The following is a 12,616-nucleotide window of genomic DNA, read 5'->3' as shown; positions in this document are numbered from 1 at the left end:
TGTCCCAAACACTTGTTTCTTGAATGCTAAATATTAGCCATTTCATCGGTGTGAAGTGGTATCTCACTGTGGTTCTTATTTGAATTTCCTTAAGAATAAGAGTTTATAATAAGATGATGATAAAAAGAAGTGGTGAGAAAGGGACCCTCCTTCACTGCTGGTGGGAATGCCGGCTGGTCCAACACTTTTGGAAAACAGTATGGAAGATTCTCAAAAAATTAGAATTTGATCTCCCATTTGACCCAGCAATAGTACTCCTGGGAATATATCCCAGAGAGGCAAAAAAGTATAGTCGAAGTGACATCTGCAATTGTTTGTTCATTGCAGCACTCTTTACAATAGCCAGAATCTGGAAAAAACCTGAGTGACCGAGAGCAGATGACTGGTTAAAGAAACTTTGGTACATTTACACAATGGAGTACTATGTAGCTGTTAAAAAAGATGAAATTATGAAATTTACATACAAGTGGTATTACATGGAGAGTATCGTGTTAAGTGAAATGAGTCGGAAAGAGTGGGATAGACACAGAAAGATTGCATTCATCTGGGGAACATAAAGTAACAAAATGGGAGACTAACACCTAGGAATGGCCGAGATTAGTACCAGGAATTTTGCTCCATGACTTGGAGACCAGCCACACGTGCTAGGGGAAAAAGAAGCTCAGATAGAGAAGAGAGCACCAAATAAAGGGTGTTGTGAGGATCCTCCCAGGGTGGGAGAAGCATGCTGAAAGTAGACTATAGACCAAACATGATTGCCACTCAGTGCCTCTCTAGCAAAACACAGTACCTAAAAGAAGAAAGAGAGAACAAGGGGGAATGCCCTGCCACAGAGGCAGGGTGGGATGGGAGTGGGGGATGGGAGGGATGCTGGGACCCGTGGTGGTGGAGGATGGGCACTGGTGGAGGGATGGGTACTTGATCATTGTATAACTAAAACCCAAGCACAAAAATTTATAAGTGTATAACTGTACCTCATGGTGTTTCACTAATAAAAAAATTTTTAAAAAGGAAGAAAAAAATTTTTTAAAAATTAAAAAAAGAATAAGAGATGATAGAGAACTGGAGAGAGAGTACAATGGGGAGGGCACTTGTAGTCCATATGATGGATTTGCATTTGACTCGCAGCACCCCATATAGTTCCCTGAGTGATCCTTGAGTATAGAGCCAGGAGAAAGCCCGGAATACTGTGAGGTGTCTCCCCAAACAAAAAAAAGAATAATAAACAATAAATATCTTTTAATATGCCTATATGCTATTACAGATACTCTTAAAAAACATTTACAATGTGATACTGATTTATATTGTAATTCATATTGAAGAACATTAGAAAAGAATAGCTATAAAAGTTTTAAATAACGGACTAGAGAAAAAGCACTACTAAATAGCAAATTTAGTACTTTGCCATAATAACAAAATGGTGCAGTTTTAGGACATGAATCAACAAATTTTTGAAAAATTTAATGAAACTATAATAAAGAACATATTTTAACATAACTTTGGTATAAGTCATATAGCGAATAATTAGTGGGTGAAATTGTGAACTATAATTGTGTTAGGATAATTAGATAATTTTATGGAACCAGATAAATTTAGATGAATATTATACACCACTTGTAAATACTTAATAATTTCATTCTTGGTGACTTAAACTATAAGATAAAAGGGAACTTTGCATATATATAATGTATATATATCCCTATATGGGCTGGAGCGATAGCACAGCGGGCAAGGCGTTTGCCTTGCATGCAGCCAACATGGCCGACCCGAGTTCGATTCCTCCGCCCCTCTCGGAGAGCCCGGCAAGCTACCAAGAGTATCTTGCCCGCACGGCAGAGCCTGGCAAGCTACCCGTGACGTATTCAATATGCCAAACACAGTAACAAGTCTCACGATTGAGATGTTACTGGGCCCGCTCGAGCAAATCGATGAGTAATGGGAGGACCGTGATATCCCTATATATGTAAGTGAAATAGGCATATGTGTAATATATATATATATATATATATATATATATATATATATATATATGGGATGGAGCGATAGCACAGTGGGTAGGGTGTTTGCCTTGCAGGCAGCCAACATGGCTGACTTGAGTTCGATTGCTCTGCCCTTCTTGGAGAGCCCGGCAAGCTACCGAGAGTATCTCGCCTGCACGGCAAAACCTGGCAAGCTACCCGTGATGTATTCGATATGCCAAACATAGTAACAACAAAGTCTCCAATGGAGACGTTACTGGGCCCGCTCGAGAAAAATCGCTATGCAACAGGAGGATAATGATATATATATATATATATATATATCAGTACAATCCGAATGGCAAAAAAAAGCACATGAGAAAATGCTCTACATCATTAATCATCAGGGAGATGCAGATCAAAACCACAATGAGATACCATCTCACACCTCAGAGACTGGCCCACATTCAAAAGAACAAAAGCAACCGATGCTGGCGTGGATGTGGCGAGAAAGGGACACTCCTTCACTGTTGGTGGGAATGTCCACTGGTTCAGCCCTTCTGGAAAACAGTATGGACGATTCTCAAAAAATTAGAAATTGAGCTCCCATTTGACCCAGCAATACCACTCCTGGGAATATATCCCAGAGAGGCAAAAATGTATAGTCGAAGTGACATCTGCACTTGTTTGTTCATTGCAGCACTCTTTACAATAGCCAGAAACTGGAAGAAACCTGAATGCCCAAGAACAGATGACTGGTTAAAGAAACTTTGGTACATCTACACAATGGAGTACTATGTAGCTGTTAGAAAAGATGAAGTCATGAAATTTACATACAAGTGGTACAATATGGAAAGTATCATGCTAAGCGAAATGAGTCAGAAAGAGAGGGATAGACATAGAAAGATTGCATTCATCTGGGGGATATAAAGTAACAAAGTATGAGATTAATACCCAAGAATAGCTGAGATCAGCACCAGGAGGATTACTCCATAACTTAGAGGCCAGCCAGGTATCCTAGAGGAAAGGACAGTTCAGATAGAGAAGGGAGCACCAAATAAAGGATGTTTGGAGGATCCTCCCAGGAGGGGAGATGCATGTCGAAAGTAGACTATGGACTGAACATGTTTGCCACTCAATGCCTCTTTTGCAGACCACAACACCCAAAAGGAGAGAGAGAACACAGGGGATTGCCCTGCCACAGAGACAGGGGGGATGGGGGGGATGGGGGTGGGAGGGATATTATCCATGGTGGTGGAAAATGGGCACTGGTGGAGGGATGGGTATCTGATCATTGTATAATTGAAACCAAAGCACCAAAAATTGTAAATCTACAACTGTAAAAAAAATAAAATAAAATAAAGGGAAAAAATAAAATAAAGGCAAAAAAAGAGATAATGAGGGCTAGAAGTATCACTTCCAGTAACACACTGTTAATGAAATACAGAATTTAGTGTCAAACCTGGGCTAACTTCTGGATCCACCCTGTTGACCATCAAGCTTTGTGATCATGCTGTGTAGCTTAGGAGTGAAATAATGGCTTCTGAGACTATTTATCTACTTCAAAAATAAAGTGAGAAATGGGCAGGTAAAAATATAAATGACACCTGTGCGGTACAGTGAAGACTGTGGAAAATGGATTTAGAAAATGTGTAAATTAAGTTTATTGAGCACATAGGTGGAAATAGGAGTTGTGTCTGGATAAATCAGGATGAAGTTCATAGATGTGAAATTTGAGGCAGAACAGGGAAATAAAGGGGGGTAATTTAAGGTTGAGAGCATAGGAAAGAGCACCAGAAAGGAAAGGGCATTAGTACATTATGGAAATCACACAAATTTTTTGTATTGGGGTATAGATGCTTGTGGCAAAAAATAGGGCATTAAATACGACAAAGACTTTGAATTTACTCCATTGAATAACTGAATATTAAAATAGTCTGCAAGGATCAGGGAGCACAAGTTAGAGGTTAAGTGACTAAGACAGGACTTATGATTTGCTAAGTTTTAAGCTAGGTCTATTTCTCTAGTTATTTTAATTACTTTGTCAGCATCCTTTCAAACACATCCTTTCTGTAGTTTTTTTGTTTTAGGTCAACAACTCCATGTGCATTTCAGCTAATGCCTTATTATTATGCAAACCGTATTTTCTTTGTTGAAACTCTATATTACAGTGTGTTACTATATATGTCAGGGTATGATAAAAAAAAGCTTACAGTACAACATAAAATTATAAATTTAGCTAAAGTTTATAGGTATATAAATGATATGTCAATATAAACCAATATATGTATATAAATTGTATCTTAATGTTATGTGTATAAGAAATAAGTATAAAGTAGACTATCTTTAAGGTATTTAGGTATGGAGGCATCTGGCTCCCACTCTCACAGCCATTGTAGTACATTGAGCTCCATAGAGATAGCGCCAGGGCAAGTGAGAGCCGGATGGGCACTGGGCGACTCTGTGCCTCACTGAGTAAAATAATTAAACATGGGCAAAGGAGATCCTAAGAAGCCGAGAGACAAAATCTCATCATATGCATTCTTTGTGCAAACTTGCCAAGGAGGAGCACAAGAAGAAGCACCCAGATGCTTCCGTCAACTTTTCAGTTTTCTAAGAAGTGTTCAGAGAGGTGGAAGACTGTGTCTGCTAAAGAGAAAGGAAAATTTGAAGACATGGCAAAGGCTGACAAGGCCCGTTATGAAAAAGAAATGAAAACATATTCCTCCTAAAGGGGAAACAAAAAAGAAGTTCGAGGATCCAAATGCACCCAAGAGGCCTCCTTCGGCCTTTTTCTTGTTTTGTTCTGAGTATCGCCCAAAAATCAAAGGAGAGCATCCTGGCCTGTCTATTTGTGATGTTGCAAAGAAACTGGGAGAGATGTGAAACAACATTGCTGCAGATGATAAGCAGCCTTACGAAAAGAAGGCTGCCAAGCTGAAGGAGAAATATGGAAAGGATATTGCTGCATACCGAGCTAAAGGAAAGTCTGATGTGGCCAAGAAGGGATTTTGTTAAAGCTGAAAAGAGCAAGAAAAAGAAGTAAGAGGAGAAAGGTGAAGAGGATGAAGAGTATGAGGAAGAAGAGGAGGATAAAGAAGATGAAGATGATGATGAATATGAATAAGTCAGTTCTAGCGAAGTTATTTTTTTTGTCTATAAAGCATTTAACCCCCCTGTACACAACTCACTCCTTTTAAAGAAAAACATTGAAATGTAAGGCTGTGTAAGATTTGTTTTTAAACTGTACGTTGTCTTTTCTGTATAGTTAACACACTACCGAATGTGTCTTTAGATAGCCCTGTCCCGGTGATATTTTCAATAGCCACTACTGACCTTGCCTGGTACAGTATGGGGGTTGTAAATTGGCATGGAAATTTAAAGCAGGTTCTTGTTGGTGCACAGCACAAATTAGTTATATATGGGGATGTTAGTTTTTTTCATCTTCAGTTGTCTCTGATACAGCTTATATGAAATAATTGTTGTTCTGTTAACTGAGTACCACTCTGTAATTGCAAAAGAAAAAGAAAAAAGTTGCAGCTGTTTTGTTGACATTCTGAATGCTTATAAGTAAATACAATTTTTTAATTAAAAAAGGTATTTATGTATGGAATGAATTATTTAATTACATAGAAATAAATCATAAGTCATAAAAGACAGAAATATACAAGAAAGAAAAGGAGAGTGCAACAAATTTAATTTTATTGAAATTTTAAATGTATCAATATAAAAAGAATAATTGAATACTTAATGCCACAGCAGATATTTACAATTCATATAAAAAGTCTGAAAAAATTCATTGCAGCACTCTTTACAATAGCCAGAATCTGGAAAAAACGTGAGTGCCCGAGAACAGATGACTGGTTAAAGAAACTTTGGTACATTTACACAATGGAGTACTATGTAGCTGTTTGAAAAGATGAAGTCATGAAATTTACATACAAGTGGTACTACATGGAAAGTATCATGTTAAGCGAAACGAGTTAGAAAGAGAGGGATAGACATAGAAAGATTGCATTCATCTGGGGAACATAAAGTAACAAAATAGGAGACTAACACCCAAGAATGGCCGAGATTAGTACCAGGAATTTTGCTCCATGGCTTGGAGGCCAGCTACACATGCTAGGGGAAAAGGGAGCTCAGATAGAGAAGGGAGCACCAAATAAAGGGTGTTGGGAGGATCCTCCCAGGATGGGAGAATCATGCTGAAAGTAGACTACAGACCAAACATGATTGCCACTCAATGCCTCTTCTGCAAACCACAACACCCAAAAGAAGAGAGAGAGAACAAGGGAGAATGCCCTGCCACAGAGGCAGGGTAGGAAGGGGGGATGAGAGTGGGAGGGATACTGGGATCCGTGGTGGTAAGAAATGGGCACTGGTGGAGGGATGGGTATTTGATCATTGTATAATTGAAATCCAAGCACAAAAATTTGTAAGTCTACAACTGTACCTCATGGTGTCTCACTAATAAAATTTTTTTTAAAAGTCTGAAAAATTGAGTATATCAAGAATTTAGGTAAATTCAAAAGAAATTAAAATAAACAAAAGCCCAGGCCCAGATGGATTCACTAGTGATTTCTTCCAAATCTTTATGGAGGACCTACTGCCAATCCTTTTCAAGCTTTCCCAGAAAATTAAAGAAACAGAAACACTCTCAAACAATTTCCATGAGGCAAATAACACACTGTTACCAAAAGCAGAGAGAGACACCACAAAAAAGAGAATTACAGGCTAATATCCCTGATGAACACAGGTGCAGTATCCCCAACAAAATACTAGCAAATAAAATCCAACAACTCATCAAAAAGATCATACACCATAACCATGTAGAATTCATTTAGTGGCTGCAAGGATAGTTTAACACTCACAAGTTAATCAACATAATGCACCATATAAATAAAAGACAAACACCATATGATCATATCAATAGATGCAGAGAAAACATTTGACAAGATCCAGCACGATTCAAGATCAAAACTCTCAACAAAATGAAAGTTGAAGGAATTTTCCTCAATAAAGTCAAAGCCATCTGCCGCAGCACAAGCATTATTCTCAATAAAGAAACACTAAAAGTCTTATCTCTAAGATCAGACACAAGACAAAGTTTTCTACTTTTGTCACTCCCATTCAATATAGTACTGGAAGTATTTGCCATCACAGTAAGGCAGAAAAAGATATCAAGGGCATTCAAGTAGGAAAGGAAGAAGTCAAGCTTTCATTGTTTGCAGATGACATAATACTGTCCTCCCGTTGTTCATCGATTTGCTCGAGCAGACCCAGTAATGTCTTCATTCTTTTGAGACTTGCTGTTACTGTGTTTGGCATATTGAATACATCACGAGTAGCTTGCCAGGCTTTGCTGTGTGGGCGAGATACTCTCGGTAGTTTGCCGGGCTCTCCGAGAGGGGCGAAGGTATTGAACTGGCTCGGCCAGGCTGACTGCGTGCAAGGCAAATGCCCTATCACTGTGTTATGGCTCCGGCCCTATATAACACTATACTTAGAAAATCCTAAAGACTATAAAAAGCTCCTTCACTTAATCACTTAATCACTTAACTTCCCGTTAGTCGTCGATTTGCTCGAGCGGGCGCCAGTAACGTCTCCATTTGTCCCTGTCGCGTGCTAGTGTAGCCCAATGGCATCTCTTCGCTCCGGGAACATGGAGGGCCTCAAACCGATCGTTCATGACCTTGACAAAGAAGTCTGACCATCTGGTAGGTGGGCGGCCACGCGGTCTCTTGACATCCCGTGGATTCCAATCAGTAACAGCTCTAGTCCAACGGTCGTCTTTAAATCTCATTACGTGACCAGCCCATCTGATTTTCGACACCTTGGCAAATGAGACAGCGTCCCTGATCCTTGATCGTCGACGGATGTCAGAACTCCGGATTCGTTCTCTCATTTGAGTGAAACGTGATATTCCAAGCATAGCTCTTTCTATTCTTCTTTGGGAGACCTGAATGGCGTTCTCATCTTGTTTGCGTAGGGCCCAGGTCTCTGAGGCATATGTTAATGCAGGAAGAACAGTGGAATCAAAGAGATGTGCCCGGAGCCGGAGGTTCTTCGTCCTCTTAGCTATTTCTTCGACGTTCTTGAAGGCGTTCCAAGCCGCTCTCTTCCTCCTGCGCAGCTCGGGTGCCAGGTCATTTGTCATGTTGACCTCTCGACCTAGGTACACATAGCTGTTGCATTCGGAGATGGTCGTTCCATTGAGAGCGAATGGGGCGTCAGGAACAAGGCTATTTCTCATAAACATTGTCTTCGTAAGATTCAGCTGTAGTCCTACCTTTCCACACTCACGGTCAAAGTCGGCCAGCATTTGTGCCGCTTGGCTGATGTTTGGTGTTATTAAAACAATGTCATCAGCAAAGCGGAGGTGGTGTAGTTGCCGACCATCTATCTTCACTCCCATTCCTTCCCATTCCAGTCGTCGCATGATGTTCTCAAGGGTGGCACTGAAGAGTTTTGGTGAAATGGTATCACCCTGCCGCACCCCTCTCTTGACATCAACGATCACTTCTTTGTAGAATGGTGAGATCCTGGTAGTGAATCCGCAATACAGCTCACGGAGGATCCTGATGTATTGGGCTTGTATGCCCTGATTGGCTAGGGCTTCAATGACCGCTTCCGTCTCAACAGAATCAAAGGCCTTCTTTAAATCAATGAACGTTAAGCAGAGCGGCATCTTGAACTCCCGAGAAACCTCAATGAGTTTGGTTATCGTGTGGATATGGTCGATGGTGCTGAATCCTTTGCGGAACCCTGCTTGCTCACATGGTTGTCCTTCATCTAGTGTTCTGCCAATCCTATTCAGGATGACTCGAGTGAACAACTTGTAGATGACAGACAATAGGCAGATCAGGCGATAGTTGCCAATGTCATGGATGTCTCCCTTCTTGAACAGTAGTACGGTCCTGCTGGTTTTCCATTGAGATGGAACCTTGCATTCAGACAGGTAGCGAGTGAAGAGCCGAGCCAGTGTATTGATGAGTACTGACGGCAGGTTCTTCAGGTGTTCAGGTCTGACCTTGTCTGGGCCGGGTGCTGTTTGCTTCTTTACTGACGAAATGGCGTGTCGGACACGCCAAAAAGCTCCTAGAAACAATATATTTGTATAGTAAATTGGCAGTTTATAAAACAATACCCAAAAGTCCATGACTTCATTTTTCATTTCATTTCATCATCCTGTTAATCGTCGATTGCCTCGAGCAGGCCCCAGTAACGTCTCTTTCATCCTAGCCCTGAGATTATATTCACGGCTCTTTAGGAGAATGAGACCCATCATTGTTACTGGTATTTGGCATATTTGGTAGGCCACGGGGAGTTTGCCAGACTCTGCCCTGTGGGCAGGCTACATTCGAAAGCCTGCAAGTTTGTCCAAAGTAGGAATGAGATAATAAGATGTCATAAAGAAAAGTTCTGATAAGATGAATTCGCGGCCGCGCGGTTCCGGGATCTGGATTTTATAGTCTCTGAGTCTTGGCCGCTGATGGGATTACATGGCGCCAGGGGGCCAGGTGGTGGGTGTGACCCCCGCCTACTGGAATTTGGAGGATCTGTGGATTGATGGATCATGCATCTTCCACCCAGATCCATGACTTCGGTATATACAAATAATGAAAGAGAAGAAAGAGATATTTTAAAAAGTGAATTCGTTCAAAATTGTGCCTCAGAAAGTCAAGTACCTCAGAAACAGCTTAATTAAAGAGGTGAAGGAGTGAAGGACCTGTACAAAGAAAACTAAAAAAAAAACTACTTCAAGAGATAAAAGAGGCCATGAGGAAATGGAGACGCATGCCCGGCTTATGTATTGGGAAGATTATTATTGTCAAAATGTCAGTACTCCGCAAAGCATTATACAGATTTAATGTAGTCCTTATAAGGATACCTATGACATTTTTCAAATACCACACTTCTGAATTCAAATGTAACAATAACCTTTCACAAACAGCTAACAAATCATTGAGAGAGAGAAGATGGGAGGCAGCTCCTTCCTCAACTTCAACTTATATTACAAAGTGGTAGTAATTAAAACAGCATGGTATTGGAATGACTACAGACCTGCAGATCAAACCTCAAATATATGGTCATTTAGTCTTTGATAAAGGACAAAGTAATATGAAGTGGAGTAAGGAACGTCTCTTTAATAAGTGGTGCTAGGAAACCTGGGCAGGTACATACCAAAGAAAAAATGAATAAGAACTAAGAACTTTTTCTAATGACATGCACATATAAAAATGGATTTAAAAAACTCAGTATCATACCTTAATCTATAAGCTTCTTGGAGGAAAACATATGCAGATCCCTTCATGACATTGAATGAAGCTAAAGGCATCTTCAAAGATTGAACACTACTGACTAATCAAGTTCAAGCAAAGGTAAACAAATAGGATTTCATTAAACTAAGAAGCATCTATCTGTACCTCAAAAGAAATGGTGACCAAAGCACAAATACAGACCACATGGGAATGGGAAAAATTATTTACTCAACACCGATCTTATCACTGTCACTGTCCTTCCATTGTTCATAGATTTGCTCAAGCGGGCCTAGTAACATTGTGAGACTTGTTATTACTGTTTGGCATATAGAATACGTCACAGGTAGCTTGCCAGGCATTGCCATGTGGGCGAGATACTCTCGGTAGCTTTCTGGGCTCTCTGAGAGAGGCGGAGGAATCGAAGGCGGAGGAATCAAACTTGGGTTGGCTGGGTAGGCCGCGTTCAAGGCAAACGCCCTACCCACTGTGCTATCACTCCAGCCTGCTGTGCTATTGCTCCAATTCTCAGAGATCCCGGCAAGCTACCGAGAGTATCTCGCCTGCACAGCAAAGCCTGGCAAGCTACCCATGACGTATTCGACATGCCAAACATGGTAACAAGCCTCACAATGCAGACATTACTGGGCCCGCTCGAGCTAATCTCACTGACCTTATAAGGGGTTAGTATCAAAGGTTAATATCAAATATCAACTTAAGGCACTGGCACAATTTTACAAAAAAAAAAGTTAATCCCATCAAAAATATGGGGAGAAGAAATGAACAGGAACTTCCTCAAAGAAGAAATACAAATGGCCAAAAGGCACATAAAAATGTTGTGCATCACTAATCATCAGGAAGATGCAAATCAAAACATCTATGAGATATCATCTCACACCACAGAGACTGGCACACATCAAAAAGAACAAGAACAGTCAGTGCTGGCATGGATACGGGGAGGAAGTGACCCTTATTCATTGTTGGTGGGAATGCTGACTGGTCCAGACTTTGGGGGAAAACATTCATATGGGCATTACTCAAAAAACTAGAAATTGAACTTACATTTGACCCGGCAATACCACTTCTGGGAATATAGCCTGGGGGCTCAACAACGCACATAGCAGATAGCAGAAATGCTATCTGCACTTCTATATTCATTGCAGTACTGTTCACAATAGCCAAAACTCTGGAAACAATCAGAGAGCCTCAGAATAGATGATTGGATAAAGAAACCATTGTACATTCACACAGTGGAAAAATATGCAGCCACCAGGAAAGATAGTCATGAAAATTTGCTTATAATGGAAAGTATCATGATGAGTGAAATGAGTCAGAAGGAGAGGAATAGATATAGAATGATTGCACTCATTTGTGGGATGAAAAAATCATAGTATGAGACTATTACAAAGGACAGTAGAAACAATGACCAGGAGAACTGGTACATGCTTGAAAGCTTGCCACAAGTGGGTCCAAGGGGAGAGGGAAGTTAGGATAGAGGAGGGACCCCAATGACAAGAATAGTTGGAGGTGATCACTTTGGACAAGAGCTGAGTGCTCAATGTACATGAAAAGACAAAAATAATAACCTTTCAGTACCTGTATTACAAACAATAAATAGAGAGCAAGAAAGGGAGGGAGGGAGGGAGGGAGGGAGAGAGAGAGAGAGAGAGAGAGAGAGAGAGAGAGAGAGAGAGAGAGAGAGAGAGGAAAAGTGCCTGCCATAGAGGCATACTGGAGGTGGGGAAAGGATGGAGGGCTACTACTAGGGACATTGGAACATTGTATGACCAAAAATCCAATCACAAACAACTTTGTAATTGTGTATCTCATAGTGATTCACTAAAAAGTAAAAAAAATAAAAAGTGAATTAAATAGATCTTTATGTATGTGGGCTGGAGCAATAGCACAGCGGTAGGGTGTTTGCCTTGTGCGCAGCCACCCCGGCAGAGCCAGGTTTGATTCCTCCGCCTCTCTCGGAAAGCCCAGCAAGCTACCGAGAGTATCTCGCCAGCAAGGCAAAGCCTGGTAAGTTACCCGTGATGTATTCGATATGCCGAACACAGTAACAACAAGTCTCACAATGGAGACATTACTGGCCCACTCGAGCAAATCAATGAACAATGGGAGGACAGTGCTACAGTGCTATGTATGTGGGGATGTATGCATGTAAATATGTAAGAAACAGGGAAATGTTATTTTCTTCAAAAGGAAAAAAAGGAATACTCTTAAATTCTAAGTAGAAGCCAATGCAAGCTAGAGTTTGAAGATACAGGACCAGTAAGGTACGATTGATGGTGGCTTTTGAAATGTTAAGATAGGATGGAATTCAAATCACAGAGAAAGAAATTGGCCTTATCTAGAATGAAGAACAGCACCTTTGTTAAAATAAACAGAAAGGAT

General features: G+C 40.6%; 1 protein-coding gene and 1 pseudogene across 1 annotated transcript in view; both read left to right on the top strand.

Annotated features, from left to right (window-relative positions):
- Window positions 1-12,616, top strand: part of SPRY3 (sprouty RTK signaling antagonist 3) — a 152,748-nt gene that overhangs the window by 14,322 nt on the left and 125,810 nt on the right. The window lies entirely within an intron of this gene.
- LOC130036927 (high mobility group protein B1-like) lies at window positions 4,332-5,085 on the top strand (annotated as a pseudogene).

The sequence above is a fragment of the Sorex fumeus genome, unplaced genomic scaffold (assembly GCF_029834395.1).
Source record: "Sorex fumeus unplaced genomic scaffold, SorFum_2.1 ptg000070l, whole genome shotgun sequence".
NCBI classification, from domain to species: Eukaryota; Metazoa; Chordata; class Mammalia; order Eulipotyphla; family Soricidae; genus Sorex; species Sorex fumeus.
The sequence above is the reverse complement of the archived record's forward strand: the minus strand, read 5'-3'. Positions and strand labels throughout refer to the sequence as shown.